The sequence below is a fragment of the Muscardinus avellanarius genome (assembly GCF_963383645.1).
Source record: "Muscardinus avellanarius genome assembly, chromosome: 2".
In the NCBI taxonomy this organism is placed as follows: domain Eukaryota; kingdom Metazoa; phylum Chordata; class Mammalia; order Rodentia; family Gliridae; genus Muscardinus; species Muscardinus avellanarius.
Genome location: NC_137787.1, coordinates 28,654,269 through 28,672,679, shown reverse-complemented (window position 1 = coordinate 28,672,679; position 18,411 = coordinate 28,654,269).

The window sequence follows — 18,411 nt, the reverse complement described above, 5'->3', positions numbered from 1 at the left end:
CCTGCAATCCTCCCGTTTCAGCCTCCCAGGCATTGGTATTACAAGTGTGCACCACCACACCTGGCTTTTGATTTTTATTTAATACCTTTTCAATCTAAAACTATTCATCATTCAGTTACTACATGTTTTTTGAGCAGCACATAACAGACATTATTTTTGGTACTAGAAACACAGCAGTAAACATAACAAAGTCTCTACTCTCCAAAGTTTAACATCCAAGCAAATGCTAGCCATGGAATGAGTAAGATACTACACCAAGTAAATTAGGGTTCCATATGTGTTTTATGAAAACTAAAAAAGTAGAGTATGATTACATTGGGTCATGGATAAATTTAGCCCCAGAGATAAAGGCAAGCCTCTCTCTTGATGACATCTACTCTAAGATCTGAAATAACAAGAATATGGGGTATGTACCTTCCATGTTAAAAGGTAATACAAAGCTTTAAGGCAGGAATAAATTTGGTATGTTTGTGGACCAAACAGAGTAAGTGTGTATATTACACAGAAAATGAGACAGACAGACAGAAAGAGAGAGAGAGAAAGAAGACCACAGAGGTAGATAAGAACCAACAATGAACATTTTATGTAAGTCAAAGAAAAACCACTATAGTTTAACTTGAGTTTAATAACTTGATGGAGATTATATTATTATCACTATTGTTGTTATTAGTTTTTGTACACAGGACTAAACTGAGAAGCATTCTATCTCTGAGCTACATCCTCAGACCTTTTAATTTTTTTTTTCAAACAGGGTCTTGCTAAATTGCTGATGCTGGCCTCCAACCCGCAATCCTCCTGGTCCAACCTCCCAAGTACTGGGGGTTATAGGCACATGCTACAATGCCCAGAAGGGCATTGGCCTGAGGTCTGTCTGAGGCCCGAGCATGATAACTAAGCAAGAAAAGTGATGGAGCAAGATTGGAAGCAGAGGGGCCACCTGGGCAGTTACTGAAATAATTCAATAAGAGATGTGACTAGTAGCTTCTATGAGTGAGGAAGTAGTAGAAATAAAGAAAAACAAATGAATTTAGGACATACTTCAAGGTGGAATTAACAAAGCTTGATGATTAAGATTTGTGCATGGCTTATGAGAAAAGAAAAGAATGAAAAATGACTCTTAGGTTTTTGACTTGAGCAACTAGGTGGTCAGTGGTGCTATTTTTCTGAAATGGGGAAACTTGGGGAAATAAGGTTGAGGGAGAAAAAATAAAGTTCTGTTTGAAAGTTATGTCTGAAGTGCCTATTAGCCACCCAAGTGGAAGGAGCTAGACAAACAAGTCTGAAGTTCAAGTGAGAGGTCATAATTAGAAATACTGGGGGTGGGGGGTGGATCACTGCATGTAAATAGTATTTAAAGCTAAGAGACTAAATGAATTTATCCAAGAAGAGGGTATAAGTAAAGGAGAGAAAGAAGCCTGGACCAAGTCTGGGGTTCACTCACATTTACTTGAACAAAAGAAAAGAACCTACAAGAATGGTCTCTAAAAGGAGAATGGAAACATCATCCATGAGTACAGGGAATCAAGACTCCAAGGAGTTTAAAAGTATGTAAAACACACAGGTCAGTTCTGTCAAATGCTATATAAGATAAAGAATTACACAATGACATTAGTTTTTAAGAAAACTAATAAAAAGCCTTGTTTACTTTTTAGTTAAATATAAATATATACCCAACTCCAGCTCACTCTTTTGCCATTAGAGATGAAGAATGCCCAACCCAGCTCCAACTATACCATCTTATCTAATAGGGGGGGGAAAACTGAGAAGTGTTTATGAAGCTCACAGCCCATAGGTACAGGATCACTAAAAGAACTAATCACTGGACTATATAACTTAGTATTACCTACCCTAACATCTTTTTTTTTTCTTTTGCAGTCTTGGGGATGGAATCCAGGAGAATCCTACCACCAAGTACACCCCAGTCCTATTTTTTACTCCTTATTTTGAAACAGGGCTTCACTGGGTTGCAAAGGACCTCACTAAGTAGTTGAGACTGGCTGCAAACCACAATCCTCCTGTCTCAGCCTCCCAAATGCTGGGATTACAAGCATGTGCCACCACACCCAGCTCCCCCAATATCTTATTAAATATAAATTCACTAGAATTCCTTTTTACTTAATATATAACGTGTCCACTTTTCAACCAAAAATTACAAGGCATACTAAAAGGCAAAAAATATAGTTTGAAGCCAGGCATGGTAGTACACACCTGCAATCCCAGTACTTGGGAGGCTGCAGCAAGAGAACTGCAGGTTCAAAGACAGCCTTATCAACAAAACAAGACTTGCTGCAACATAAAGAGACAGTTTCAGAACAAACAATCAAAAAGGTCTGGGAATATGGCATTGATACAGAAATGTCCCTGGATTCAGTGGCTAATACAACAAAGAGTGTGTGTGTGTGTGTGTGTGTGTGTGTGTGTGTGTGTGTGTATTTTTTGAAGAGATAGATGGCAACAATGTTGAATTGGGAATTGAAAACAAACATGATTAATATGTGCTCTAATGGAAAAAATTAGATGACATGCAGCAACAAATGATTAATGTAAGTTAACCCATGGAAATTATAATATGGAAATTCTAATAAAGAAATGATAGGAAAAAAACACTGAAATGAAGAATGAAATCAAGAATGTCTTTTTTTTTTTTTTTTTTTTTTTTTGGTACTGGGGTTCCTGGAAACCCTTCTACCTCCAGGCTACACTCCCAGACCTATTTTTGTATTTTTTATTTGGAAACAGGGTCTCTTAAGCCAGAAAGGCTGGCTTCGAACCAGCGTGATCATCCTGTCTCCGCCTCCCAAGTGCAGGGATTCCAAGCGTGAGCTGCCCCACCACGCCTGGCAAGAATATCTTTGATCAGCTTATTACTAGAGGGCCAAGGAAAGCATCTCTGACCTTAAAGATATATTAATGGAAACTTCCAAATCTGAAAATTAAAAAGAAACTTATAGACAAAAGACCCTCACCCAGAACAGAGTCTAAGAATTGTGGAACTAAAAAATGCATAATAGGAATACCAAAAGAAGTGAAAAAAGGACAAAAGGAATATGTGAAACAATAACTCAGAATTTCTCCAATTAATGCTAGACACCAAACCACAGATGCAGAAAATCAGAGACCAAGAAAGATAAATATCAAACAAAATTAAATATTACTTGATAAGTGAAGCATTGTACTGAAAAACTACCTGAAATTATATACAATTAGTGTATTTACAACTGATAATAATACATTTAACAGTTTGTACTAAAAATTCTTACCACATAGCTTTTCTAATAAAATAAAAAACCACATCAAGGCAGTTTTCATATCTTTTCATTCACTGCTGTAGCCTAGTATATTCATAATAAATATGTTTTGGAGCCAGACATGGTGACGCACCCTTGTAATCCCAGAATTTGGGAGGCTGAGACAGGAGGATCGCAGTTTGTAGACAGCCTCAGCTACTTAGTGAGGCCCTTTGCAACTCAGTGAGACCCTGTTTCAAAATAAAGAATAAATAATAGGGCTGGGGGTGTAGCTCAGAGGTAGAATACATCTGGGTTCCATCCCCAGTACCACACACACACACACAAAAAAGTTTTGAATGATATCCAAAAATGATTAAAATTCAAAATTTTAAGAAAGAACCTTCATGAGATATCTTATTGTTAGAAGAGTCTTCAGGCAAAAGAGTTAAGTATTATTGGTGCAACAAAAATATAGTATGAATTGCAGGTATAATTTTAAACTTGCTACTACACATACTTTAAAAAGTAAAAAGAAGTCGGGCATGGTGGTACATACCTATACTCCCCATATTTGGGAGGCTGAGACATGAGAATCATAGGTTCACAGCCAGCCTCACCAACTTAGTGAGACTCAACTTAGTGACACCATATCTCACACTTGTAAAAAATGATGATGATAAAATAGGGCTGGAGGTATAGCTGAGATGCATAATGTCCCTGGATCAATCCCCAAAATAAAATAAAATAAAATAGGGTGTGGTGGCACATGCCTGTAATTTCCAGTACTCAGGAGACTAAGATGCAAGTTTAAGGTCAAACTCAGCAACTTAGTGAGACTCTGTTTCAAAATAAAAAGAGCTAGGGTTGTAGCTTTTAGGTAGAATGTCCCTGGTTTCACTCCCCAGTACCTAAAACAAGTTAATTTTTTTTTAAAAAAAAAGAAGAAACAGGAAAAATAATTATATTTCACTTATCCCTATATATAAAATATCATGCCAAACATGTGATCAGTATAAAAATATGTTAAATGATATTATATATTCTTTGTGTACCAAGTCTTCAAAATCCAGTTTTTACCACAGTCTCAATGTAAGAATAATCACATTTCAAGAGCTCAGTAGTCACATGTGGAAGGAATTCCTATTAAAAAGGAATCAGTTGTTAACTACAATACTTGAGTTCCCAAAATTTTTAGTCAAATATATATTTTTCAGTTACCTGTAGCATTCCAGGAAATACAAGCAGAATAAAGAAAAGGCAAATTCCAAAATAAATGAGAAGTATCTTGATCTTTATTAATATTCAGTTTCTAATTATGCATGTAATCGTATGTGGGGGTGGTATTCAGATCCTAGCTAAATCTAAGAATGTCTCTCCAGCTACTATTCTACTCACTGGGCATGGTGGTGCACATCTGTACTCCCAATACTTGGAAGGCGGAAACAGGAGGATCCTAAGTTTGATCCCAGCCTTGGTAACTTAGAGGGACTCTGTTTCAAAATAAAAAAAATAAAAAGGGTGAGCTAGGAATGATGGTGCACACTTGTAATCTTGGTACTTGGGAGGCTGAGACATGAGGATCACAGGTTCATAGCCAGCCTCAGCAATTTAGTGAGGTCCTCTGAAGCTTAGTCACCCTGTTTCTGAATAAAAGAATAAAATAGTAAGTCCTTTTCTAAAAATGTTTAGTCAAATGGCAACAGAACTTCAAAGAATCTAGAATGGAGAAACTGGGGGGGGCTCCTTTTGATCACAGCATATAAAACTAAAGTATCAAAGTAATAAGATTAAAAAAGTAAAACTGCTAGTTAAAAAACTGCAAAGAATTATGGGTTCAAGTTTAGTCTCAGCAAATTAGTGAGGGCCTCAGCAACTTAGCAAGACCCTATTTCAAAATAAAAAATAAAAGGAGCTAGGGGCATAGCTCAGAGGTAGAATACCCCTGCATTCAATTCCCAGTACCACAAAAATTAAATAAATAAATAAATAAATAGAAACTATGTCAGTAGTCTTTGAAAGAAATGTTCCTTCAGCAGATAACCCCAGACCTATATTTTTCTTGATGTCTCAGGAAAAATACCAACCAGAAAAAGAATTTCAGTAAAACAGACCAAAGTTTATAAATAATAAATATTTATTACACTAAAAAGAATCAAAACATTCTACTGATTAAATATCATTAGTGTGATCAAATTAATCCAGTAAGAAAAATGAGTCAGGCATGGTGGTGCATGCTTGTAATCCCAGCATTTGGGAGGCTCAAACAAGAAGATCTGGGTTCATGGACAGCCTCAGCTACTGTTTAGTAAGGCCGTTTGCAACTCATTGAGACCCTGTTTCAAAATAAAGAAAAAACAGGGTTGGGGGTGTAGCTTGGAGGTAGAATATCCCTGGGTTCCATCCCCAGTACTGCAAAAGGAGGAGGAAGAGGAGGAGGAGGAGGAGGAGGAGGAGGAGGAGGAGGAGGAGGAGGAGGAGGAGGAGGAGGAGGAGGAGGAGGAGGAAAGAGGGGAAGGGAGAGGGGGAGGATGCCCCTGGGTTCCATCCATACTCCTCAGTACGGCAAAACACACACACACACACACACACACACACACACACACACACACGTATATGGAAACTCAAATCTTCTACCTTGTTATGCATAAAAAAATACAATTAATACAACAAAAAGAGAAAGAGTTCACATTGGTACAATTTTATTCCTCATAAATATAGGAACTAGTGGAGATTAGGAATACAAAATACAGTACTCTGTTTTCAAGATTTTTTTCTCCCTTTTTAGGGAAGTTCTCAATTTACAATAGAAAATTGAGAACTGCATGACCAGGGTACAGTTAGCTTAGTACTTTGCATTCAATTATGTTTATAAGCAAGAACTTCCACTTTTAAAACTATGCCTTAAAAGGAATTCTCTTTGAAGACTACTAAAGGAATTTAATTAAAGATAAAACCACTTGGGTGGCCACATAACACATCAAACAGATCATACTTCAAGCAGAATTATTACTATTCAATTACAGTTACATGACTCATTGAAATATAAATGAAATCATTTTCTTCTGTGTACCTCAATGTGGTTGCAGAAATTTACCTTTAAAAGTGCACTAAAACATTTGCCCAGTTTATACATTTTGAATACAATTTAACTTTATGTAGCTAAATATTGATTAATAACCTACTACCAAATACATTTATTTTCCTGTGGCACTGGGGATGGAACCCAGGGGCATTCTATATCCAAGCGACACCCATCCCAATTTTATTATATTTGGAAACAAGGTCTAAGTTGCAGAGGGCATCATTAAATTACTGAGGCTGGCTGCAAACCTGCAATCCTCCTATTTCAGCCTCCCAAGTACTGGGCTTACATTGTTAATTACTAAAAATAACATTTTTGAGAATTCTTTGTTTTATTGGGCTAAAAAGCCTCAACATTTCAAATAAGAAGTTCATAAACAATTTATTATTTTTGTTTTTGGTGGTACTGGGGGTACTGGAAACCCTTCTACCTCAGAGCTACACTCCCAGACCTATTTTATGTTTATATTTTTTATTTGGAAACAGGGTCTCTTAAGCCAGAGAGGCTGGTTTCCAACCTGCGCAATCCTCCTGTCTCTGCTTCCAAAGCACGGGGGATTATAAGTGCGCCCCACCATGCCCGGAAAAAAGTTCATAAACAATTTAAAAGCACTTAAGCTTCAAAAGTATAAATGAACTGTCATTACAATGTTTCTAAGGACCTATAATAACATGCTAAAAATTTCCATTGTCAATTGTCTTTAATTTTCATTATAAGTTGTCTACTGAAAAGCATATAATATAATGTTTATTAACATGTTCTGGGTGTTTGTTCAGCCTACATGATTAGGGGATAGGATCAAAATTCAGTGAAATACCCATTCAGGATAACATTTAAACAAGAGAGTAGAATTCTTTTGGAAATGATATACCTTCTTTGCCTTTCTAAATCTAACATACTAAAAATAATGTTGGATTGTACATATGACACAGGCTCATGTACAATATTCCATGATAGTACTATGAAGAAGTAATGACATTGAGAAAAGAGATAAAAGTGATAACATGTTAAAAGTCAGTAAACTGGTTACTAATTCCCTACGGGCTGTTTCTTGTGCTCTAAGCAGTCCATTCCTTGCTGTTTATAACTTGATAAACTCCAGCAGTAAACAATCCTAAATACAAGCCTAAACCTGAAGGAAGTAGCTTTCTGCTTTCTTCATCTAACACCTGATACTGTACATACAAATTTAAAGGACATAATCAAGAGGCAGCTGAACAAATACTTAAAAGACATCATGAGAACAAGGACTGCAAATCACTTATCGAGCTTATGTGTAAAGACTCAAAGGCAGTAATGGATGCTACAGGCAATAATAAGTGTGCTGTCAAGAACATTCTGAATAATAAAACTTAAGACTCTAGGTATTTATTTTTAAGCAAAAAGAGATCTGTAAGTAAAACTAGGATTCACAGAGGGACATCTTTTAAGGCAATTCCATAGAAGACAGATGAATGAGCAAATAAAGTGAAATAGTCTAAAATTTGATGAATGGCAGCAAGAATGGATGAAGCTCTTGAATACAGCAGCTGGACAAGGGAACTTACCAGACCTTTTAATAAGACAGCTGTGATGAGATCACTGGGGCACCTTGAAGAAACAGTGCTCAACTGAATCAGCCAGTATTATTATATTGCTAACAATGGTGGGGCGTGGTGGCCCACACTTGTAATCCCAGTGCTTGGGAGGCTGAGACAGGAGGATCACACAGGTTCGAGGCCAGCCTCAATTACTTAGTGAGGCTCTCAGCATCTTAGTGAGACCTGTTTCCAAATAAAACAAAATAGGTCTGGGAGTATAGCTCAGAGGTAGAAAGCCCCTGAGTTCCACTCCCACTACCACAAAAATAAGTAAGTAAGTACATTGCTAACAATATCCTACTTTATGGAGTAAGGCAAAAAGCAAAAGACAACTTCCTGACCTTTAATAAAGGTAAGCATTAATAGCCAATGTGGCAAGCATTTCTTGCATACACATTATGTGATTTGCAGCATGCCAAATATAAAACATTTTCTATCTCAATTATATTAATAAGTTTGGAAAGTAAATAGAATCCCCATAGATATGTGAAAAAAATAAGTGAAATTAAAACAAGGTTTTTCTTTTTAAAACTAATATTGGATGATAAACAAAGATTTAATAGGAGGCAGGCTCATACCACTATGAGTAGAAACCAATACAACATTCTGGAAAGGTAATTTGGTGATGTTGCAAGAGCCTTAAAAACAAAAGTCTTGTTGACCCAGTAAAAGCTATTCTCTGTAGAGAAATTTATATAAGCAAAACAACGGAAACATCCCAAATATCTGCCAGTAGGAAACTTAAAATATGGTAGTTACATAATGAAAAAGTAAGCAGAAACATAAAATTTTTTGCAAAGATATGGGAATGTTTCCAAGTTTAAATTAAAGTATTTTTACGATCCCAGTTTTAGAAAAAATAAACATATGCACTGAAAAATAGAGAAAAATGCAAATAATTCTTGTTTGTGCTTTTCTTTTTCTAATTTAATTTACACAATAAGATTATTGTTATTTGAAAAGGTATATATCACCAAACAAAATTAAAAAGTAAAATTTAATGTGAGCCTAGCATGGCAGCACATGGTAGTGCTTGGGAGACTGAAAACAAGAGGATTGCAGGTTTGAAGATAGCAATTTAGTGAGACCCTCAGCAACTCGATGAGGCCTTGTTTCAAAATAATAAAATAGGGCTGGGGTGTGGCTTCCAAGGTAGACTGCCTCTAGGTTAAATCCCAATACCCTCTCCCCCCCCCCAAAAAAAAAGCCCATGTCACCAAATTGGCCTGGATTAGGAAAGGTTTCACATAAAATTACTCTAGAATAAGTAATGAAGATTTATGAAGATAACTATGAGGAAATGGTGGCAGATGTTGACGCTGATGTAAGTGGAAACTGAGGAAGAATTAAAGGTAACAGTTACAACGGATTTTTAAGAAAATCAAATACATCCTATTTATGATTTGTTTATATTCCTCAAACATGCTGGTATCTTAAAACTAGCCAGCTCTTAAAAAGCTGACTTTTGTTATACCATTACTACTTGCCAATTTTTGTATTTGTAGTGTTGGTTAAGATTACAAAAAATTTTTACCAACACAAGGCATGGGATCATCACAACAATCTCTTACAGCACAGACCGTATTATGAAAAGATTTACAAAAGGAAACAGATTACAACTGAGAAAGGTTGTGTCTCGCCCAGGGAAGTGGCTAGTTAAGAACTGGGAACAGCAGAAAGGACAGACTACTAAGCCTTTCGCAAACAATCTGCATTCCTCAACGCCGGATTTTTCTCCAATATTTACTTTTAAAGCCATTTTTCGTTGTCAAAAACACTGGCTGTTTTGTCTGCAGTAGTCACAAGTATAGTTCACTTACTAACAAACTTGCCCCATCCAACCTTTATTTTAGAAAAACATTTCTGACCCAAACTCGGCGCGAAGTGAAGCAAAGTGGTTAAGGGAAGACGGAAAAAGCTGACTAGTCGTTATTAAACAGAGCCAGCACGTGACTCTTCATAAATTTGGAGACTCAAAAACAAAATGCGCTTCTTATAGTCAGAAAAAAGGTCTCCGCTCCAGCTCAGGGGGCAGAGCAGGCACAGAAGAACCGAACACGAATCCTCCCGGAGTCAGCTAGCTCCCAAAGAACATCTACCCAGCGCCTGCTCGCCTGGCTGTAAAGCCAGCCTCTTCCTTGCCTGTGGTTTCTGCGAACGACCATAAAACTTAAAGCCTTGTAATTTTTGCTAACAAACACCCACACAATCTCAATTTTTCCACCAAAACGGGTCCCCTTTCCTCAATTCAAGTAGTGAAACAAACTCGGAAGCACCACCCCTCGATAAGTCTTCAAGATTCCCCTCCATCCCAAATAACCCTAAAGGCCCAGTCACGGTAGGCCTAAAATAAAGGACAAAATTAACAAAGTGGGGAGCACATCCAATAAAAGCGGCCACGCCCCCAGGGCGCCCCAAAACAGCAGCGCCCGCCCCCGCACCGGGCGAGGCCCGGCCGCCAGAGCGAGGGGCGGGCCCGGGAGGTCACGTGCTCCGCCCTCTGCGCACGCGCCGGCCCAAACAAAAGGGAGGCCTGCCAAGCCCCGCCCCTGCCACGTGACCGCCCTGGGCCCGCCCCCACCCCGCCCTCCACCCCTTCCCTCCCTCCCTCCCTCTGCTGCTGCCCGGGCTGTTGGGTTTAGCCGTTTAAATTTGGCTGCGGTCCGACCCCTGCCCTAGAGCACGATCCGGTGCCAGGGCCCAGAGTCCAACAGCCCCGAGCATTCGCGGGACGAGGGGGCTGCGGGTCGGGTGGCCCGGCCCGCGAGTCCACCCAGCGGTCTTCTCCGCTCTGCCCTCCCCGCGCTGCCGCCGTCCCCGGCCGGGGAGACCCACCCCCGTCAGCCCGCCGCTGAGACGCCGGCCACTCGCCTGCTGGGGCGCCCTGGCTCCCCGCCGCCGCCGCACCTTCGGTCCGGCCGTGGTGGGGGCTGCCGAGGTGATCTCTAGCTGCCCGCCCGCCTCCCACCCCGGGGCGCCGCTGACTCGTCTCCAGAGCGCGCCCGCTCCCGCCCCGGCCGCCGCCGCGGTTTAACAGTCCGCCCGCTGCCCGCAGCTCCGGGCGGCTCGGGGGACGGAACCCTGGCGCGGCGGGGGGCGGGGGCGGAGCCCGGCGCCGGCCAATGGCAGCGGGGGAGGGGCCGCGCCATGCAAATGAGCGCGGGCGGCGGGGAAGCCCCGGCCGGGGGCGGGGCCTGCGAAGTGCTCGGAGCGTTCTGGAAGTGGCCGGGGCGCGACGTCCGAACCCGGCTGCGGAGGCGCCGCCGCTCCCGCTTCCTCCGCCTTCCCCTGGCCAGCTCGGAAAAGCAACCACGCAAATACGGCGGGGCCACTTCCCGCCTCTACGCTGCTATTTCTGTACCTCGGTGTCAGGAAAAACAAAGCGCTGGGGAAAGTCAGGCTGCTCCGCGCGGAGCCCGCCGCTCCCGGGCGAGTTTGAACCCAGCTTTCCCGCCGCGCCCGCTCGGTCCTCGGGGCGCCGTGGCCGGCACTGGGGCCCTGAGCTCAAATCCAGAAGTCGTAATTCTGCACGACCTCCGAGGGGCCCTGAAAGACTGACAGATGTGCTTGGATCGCGCGCGCCGGCGGCCGTCCGGGTAAGCGGCTTCCGAGCCTCCAGGACCCGACGCGGCTCTGCGGCCCGGGCGCCGGCCAGGAGGAGGAGAAGCCGCCGAGACCTGACCGTGCGGCCGCGCGCTCGGCGCTGCTTTCTTTAAACGCCAGCTGTAGCCCCTTAAATGACGGACTCCAGGCTTTCCTAAGCACCATTCGAAGTTTAGATCCAAAATGACAATTAATTATTAATTGTCCTTATTAATTGGATAAGATTGCGGGGGTGCAGGGAGGTTGGAGATTCAAGAAATTGGAGTTATGACAGAGTAATCCCTAACGTATTACTGGAATTGGAAAACGAACTAAGGGTTCCCGGACTTTCTAGTAGATTGTGTCATTACTTAAATAATGTTTAAGACAGTCTGCACGTAATGGGGATGAATACTTGTTAAAGGTACCAAAACTGTAATTGCACTTCAATGTGGGGCAAGGGAAGAGTTTCAGGAAATTAATTTACTTTCGTTTGGTTACACATTGTGAATTAATAGCATGTTGTGAAAGTAATTGACTATCTGCTAGGTATTTACCACTTTTAAAAGGCTGCCCTAGACCCTAGGGACTGAAATGCAAAGATGAGTAATGTATTACAAGTGGTTTTTAAGCAGTCAAAGAAGTCAAGTAAGCATGTGGCAAGATAGTTGAAAGATTTTGGATTTGAGCTGGTCATTTAAGACTTCAGGAAAAAAGAGAGGAAGAATCGATAGTCCAGGATATAGTATCTTGAGTGATTTCAGTGTATTGAGGTAGTAGGTATCATATTATTGGGGGTAGAAAAGAGCACATCATCTAGATTGGTTATATGTTGGATGACAGAAATTCAGATTTTCACCACAACTATTAAATTATTTGCTAGTACAGTTTTCTCTTGTGAAATATTCACTTCAAAATATATTTTTACCAAATGTTTCTTCAACACATACTTTGTGATAGGTAATGGAGATACATCAGTAAACAAAAGTCTCTGCTCTCCTGGTGCTTATAGTAGATGACACAAGTATTAATCCATAAAGCATTTTTACATATACTGTAATTTATTATCAAACACCCCAAGAGATAGCTTATTTTCAATATTTCAGGTTAATTGTGTCTTTTATCTTCTAGTCAAATCTTTACTCTGCCAAGTTTTGTAAACCTTAAATATTTTATCAAGCCAGTATGCCCTTCTATTTCTGTTTATTTAGTATATGACACTGTGTGTGTGTGGGGGGGGGTACTGGGGTTCCTGGAAACCCTTCTAGCTCCGGGCTACACTCCAGGACCTATTTTTATACTTTTTTTTTTTTTTTTGAAACAGGGTCTCTTAAGCCAGTGCTGGCTTTGAACCTGTGTGATCCTCCTGCCTCCGCCTCCCAAGCCCAGGGATTACAAGCATGCTCCACCACGCCCAGCTAGTATATGACACTTTAATGAATGGGATGATTAGTAAAATAATATGCCTTTGATGAAAAATATGTTGAAAAACATAAAAAATCACAGTCATCTGTAAGTCCTGCTGTGAGATTATATATATATGAGATAGTACTGCTACTGTTTTTATTTTACACCACTTAACTACACATTAAGCACATTATCCCTTGACGTTGAATTTTAATATGTGTAGTATATGCATGCTAGTTCTCCAGACATTACAGAATATCAAACCCCCTTATTATAAAAATTAATATATTAAATCATTTGTCAAATTGTTTTCTACATTACTCATTCAGCAAGAGCCTGAGAAAATGTGGGTACTTTTTTTTTAAAATCAAGGACATATTATTATTTAAAAGGTATATGAAAAGAATTTGGATTTCCAAGAAAAAAAATACATGATAAGAATAGGATACTCAAAGATGCAGCAGAACAAGGAGAATGGAAGGGCATTATTCCTGCTGACATAATTGTTACCTGTCTGGAAGCATGTAAAAGTGTCCAGGTAAGCAGTATTACAGTGATTTCATGAGATAAACTTCTCCCCTCAACACTGGTCTTTATTCAGCCATTCCTTTCATTCAGGAAACACTGGCACAGCTCTTAAGATCCAGCTGACGCTGTGATAAATGCTAGAGATACAGAAAAAAGATCAATTCCTAAGTCTCAGCAAAGAAGGGATTATAAACACAACCATTTCTATCTTTCTCTGTTTTTCTCTGTAACACTTATCACCATCTAACATAACCTGGATTTTGATTTGTACTTGTTTTGTCCCTAGTCAAGAATGTAAATAAGCCCCATGAGGTCAGGCCCTTTTTCTGTTTCCCCAGGGCTTAGGACAGGGTTCTCAACAAATGTGTCGAATAGATGAATCCCTGTATTTCTTACATTTAACAGTGTTATATTCATTTTCCAGGTGGAAAAAAAAAGTGAAGTTCTGTGACGTTAGTGTACACAGATACTTACACTAATAAATGGCCAATCTTGGGATTGAAGACAGACCTGACTGGCTCCAAAACAAGAGTTCTGTTACCACTACTTCTCATAGAATAGAAATCGACTTTGGGAACATGTACTATTTATTCCTCTATATTTCTGGACCAAGGACAACTCTCTTCTGTCATATTTTAATATATTACTTTTTATAATCATGTCTAGAGAATGGAATAGGAGAAGCAGAAGAGCTAAAAGTAGTAATTCCTACTTGGAATAGAATTCCCAGCTTTAACTAAATAGTATTTATAGACAGACAAAGGTAGGGGTAGGTAGTGAGAATTTTAGAGGATTCCTAGAACTAGGGCTGAATACACTAGACAAAGCTGGTCCTGTGGCTACAGGGAAACATAAGTGACTCCCTGTGCATACAAACATCCACAGAACCCTTATTTACAATAGAATCAAGCTGGAAACAACTCTAAGATCATCACCTGTGAGAGTAAATTGTGGAATATCTGTACATTCCAATTTGGAATAGTACTCAGAAAAAGAAACTACTGATACAAAACAACGTGGATGAGTCTTACACAGTATGTTGAGTGAAAGAAACCAGACACAAAAGAAAGTCAATATTGTCTGATCCCATTTATATAAGGCCCTAGAAAGATCTAAACTGTAATGACAAAAAAACAGATCAGCAGGGCTTAGAGTGGCTAAGGAGAATTGGCTGGGTTTGATATGAAGGATGATGAAAATATTTTTCACCTTGACAATGGTCAAAGTCAGATGGGTGCATGCATTTGTCAAAACACATCCAAACACATTTTGTACATGTTATATGGGTATTCTATATCACTAAGGCTGATTTTTTAGAATAAGGACTTGATAAAAGTAGACTCAGAAACCTCAAGGAATTTCTAGTCCAACATATAGATGGGAAAATTAAAATCCAGTCTATTAGGATAAAGGTAGGTTGTATCTACAAAAATATTCTGTCTGGACAGTAAATCTGCAGCTCATTTTGAAGGGAATTGCCATCTCTGTTGAGTCTTTCAGTCCACAAATAAGGTATATCTCAAATTATTCAGAGTCCCAGATGGCTACTAGAACTCCAGCTACCATATCCATTTCCCAAGCAAATGAGCAAGCAAGCAGAAAGAGGAGCAGAAGACAATAGGACCATTAAGGTGCCTCTTCTGAAGTCCTCAACATTTCTACACCTTTATTATACAAATATATCTAGTTTCAAGGGAGACTAGGAAATGCAGACAAAACCCAAATAACATAGGAAGTATTATTTTGGAAGAAAAGAATAGATCTTGGTTAGACAATGGTGTTTACAGGTTTTCCAAAGCAAATTGTCTAAAACTAGAATCTGCTAGTTGTAACAAGATTTGAGAGATAGGAAATCAAACAGAAAAACAGCTAAAAAGATATTTTGGGTACTACATTTTTTTTTTCAGGTACTGTGGCTATGCCTAGAGTGTTAAAAAAAAAAAGCTGAACATACTGATATAATTAAAAGAAAAACAGTCCAAAAATATATTTGGTGTAAAATATGAAAGGCTTTGATGCAAGATTAACTAAGGAACATAAAGTTTATATTTAGCACATAATAATGGAGCCATTGAAAATTTTTGCATAAGGAAATTTTTGCCCAATGTGGTAGTCCTCTAAAAGGCAGTTTTTATTCCACAATTTTCTACTGGGCTGGGCAAGACTCTCAAATACACTTCATGATTGGAGGCTTTGTTTGCCCAGCCCAATATACTCTTTTCCCTTTTTACCTTTTACAGGGGCTACTTCTCAATAAATCTCTTACTATTCTGTGTCTCAGCTTCTGATATGTGGCCAAAAGGACATAAAGACTAATCAAAAATTTGATTAAAATTATTCATGAAAATGAATAAATTTTAACAGAGTAAAAAAACTAGAAAAGCATTTTTTGCAACTCCTAATAACAGATACTATAAATAATTATTGATGGTTAGTAAAGCATGAGGTAAAATCTTTTTCTTTTTTTTTTTTTTTTTTGGTGGTATTGGGGGTGGAACCTAGGTGCTTCTACTTCTGGGCTACACTCCCAGACCTATTTTATACTTTTTTTTTTATTAGGAAACAGGGTCTCACTAAGTTGCTGATGAGAGCCTCACTAAGTAGCTGAGGCGGGCTTTGAACCTGCGCCATCCTCCTGTCTCAGCCTCCCAAGCGCAGGTTTACAAGCTTACGCCACCACACTCAGCAGGTAAAATCTTGATAGGAAATTTTATGGAGAATTTAGAATAATATCTGAATTAATTGCTCAGTTGGAGAAAAATGGAGATGTATCTCATAATGTGATACTGTATTCATAGTGGTGCTATTAAATTATATGGCCAATTATAAGTCTAAACTAATTCAGCTGCATTCAGATGTAACTATCAGTTTACAGGAAATGTGGAGAATAGAGCAATACATGAGGTCAGTATTGCCATGAAAAAGTCAAATACAGTGCATGAAAAAAATTATTGTGTAATAAAATTATAGCCCCATGCCCCTTATGAACACAGACACAAAAAATTTAATAACTATTATCAAATCAAACTAAATATGTAAAAAAATAATGACAAGTGAGGTTAATCTCAAAAATTCAAGGTTGGGTCAATATCCAAAATTCAATGAATGTCAGAATGTTATGGTTTTAATGCATTGTGCCCCAAAATTCATGTTAAAACTTGATCTTCATTGCAACAGTATTAAGAAGTGAGGCATCTCTGTGCCTGCATGTAACCATCACTATGAACTACACTATGATGTGAGACTATAATTAACCCAAAGTATAAAGAAATAAAGAAATGGACATTGAAAAAAAAGAGAAGCCTTTAAGAGTTGTGTCATATAGTTCTTCCCTGATAGTACCATTAATGTCCTTATGAAAGGGGCTCAAAGAAACTAGCTAGCCCCCTTTTGTCCTTTGTATTCATACCAGCCAAAAGACACAGTATTCAAACACCATCTTAAGAGCAAAATCTGAGCCTGTACCAGACACTGAAACTGCCAGCACCTTGATCTTCGACATCCTAACCTTCAGAACTAAGAAGAGTGAATTTCTGTTACTCAGTTTGTGATATTTGGCATACTGACAAAAACAGAATAAGACATCTAGTATATTAAAAAAACGAACAAACTACAACTCACATCACTGATTGAGAAAAAGTATTTGATGCAATCAATATCCACTAAAGATAAACTTCACATCAAATTAGGAATACAATAGAACCTCATCAACCTGATAAAGAACTATTACCCTCCAAAAAAATCTTTAAAAAATATATAATGTTAAAGCCTGATTACTTTCCCCTTAAGATAGGAAATAAAGATATCCATTCTTACCATTCCTATTCAGCATTGTAAAGGAGTCCTAATCGGTACAATAAAATCAAAATGGTGGTGGTTAAAGGATGAAAGATCTAATATGGATTAGAAAATAATAAAACTTTCTATTCATGGGTGATATTACTGTGTAGAAAATCCTAAGGAATCTAAAAAGTAACTGCTAGAATAAGTGAGTTTAGCAAACCACCGGATACAAGATCAACAACAATCACTTATCTTGGCAATGAATAATTATAAACCAGAATTAAACAATATAATTTACATTATCTTGATAAAATGAAATATTTAAGTGTAATTGTAACAAAACATGTGCAGTATTTTTAAATTAAAAACCAAAATATGTTGAAGAAATAAAGACCTAAATAAATTGAGATGTGCTTTGTGGAAAAACTCAGCAGAAATGGCAACTTGTCTTTATCTACAAAAATAATTCTGTTAGGGTTCTGATTGGAATGAGGTAAATCTGTAGATACAGACAAGTTGATTAAACATTGATATGGGATATAAATGAAATTCGAATAGCCAACATAATTAAAAAATTAATGAAGTTGCCGAGCATGGTGGTGCATGCTTGTAATCCCTGCGCTTGGGAGGCAGAGACAGGAGGATTGCGCAAGTTCAAAGCCAGCCTTACTGGTTTAAGAGACCCTGTTTCTAAATAAAAATATATAAAAAAAATAGATCTGAGAGTGTAGCTTGGAGGTAGAAGGGCTTCCAGGAATTGCAGTACCATAAATAAATAAATAAATAAATAAATAAATAAATAAATAAATAAAGTTGGAGGGATTCCATTATACAAATTTTTTTAAAAATTCTATTTTATTTAGGCTGAAATAAACTATACACATTGAGTTTCTTCACCAAAAATAATAGCAATATTTTCTGTGTCATTTCTACATAAGCCACAATTAGATTTTTTCCAAGTTTAGCTTATAAATCAAGATAAGGCAGTACACAGAGTCATAGAAAAAGCCAGAAGAGAACATATAAGTCAGCTGTCCATACAAATGGTGTTTGATTCTGCCTTGACAATAATGCAGAACTCTTCAACATTTACCTGCTTTAAGACTTGTTAAAAGCTATTACAAGCTGGATGCGGTGATGCACACCTATAACTCCAGTACTTGAGAGGCTGAGACAGAAGGGTCTCAGGTTCATGGCCAGCCTCAGCAACTTAGGCCCT